At 62.4% G+C, this 274-nt stretch overlaps 1 protein-coding gene across 4 annotated transcripts in view; it reads right to left on the minus strand.

Annotated features, from left to right (window-relative positions):
- Positions 1–274, minus strand: part of MECOM (MDS1 and EVI1 complex locus) — a 36,872-nt gene that overhangs the window by 29,028 nt on the left and 7,570 nt on the right. The window lies entirely within an intron of this gene.

Genomic DNA, 274 nt, shown 5'->3' on the forward strand with positions numbered 1-274 from the left:
AGCAAGCCCCCCCGACCGAAACGAAATTCCTCTAAGGTTTATTTTCCAACTCCAGCAAAAGTCATGGCATCTGCTGCGGAGACTTTGCGGCCCAAAATTAATTCCTAAAGCAAAGCAGCCTTCCAGGTACTGTTGGCTCTGCCTAATTCCCAGCGCGTCCTGACCGCCCTCCCCTGCCCACCCTGGCACCGCCACCTCCCCCCCGGGCCAGCACTAACGCTGCACGGCGCAGCGGGGCCAGATCCGGCACAGGGCGCCGCACGGGGGGGGCTGC

Source organism: Fulmarus glacialis, unplaced genomic scaffold, assembly GCF_000690835.1.
Source record: "Fulmarus glacialis isolate BGI_N327 unplaced genomic scaffold, ASM69083v1 scaffold25647, whole genome shotgun sequence".
Classification (NCBI taxonomy): domain Eukaryota; kingdom Metazoa; phylum Chordata; class Aves; order Procellariiformes; family Procellariidae; genus Fulmarus; species Fulmarus glacialis.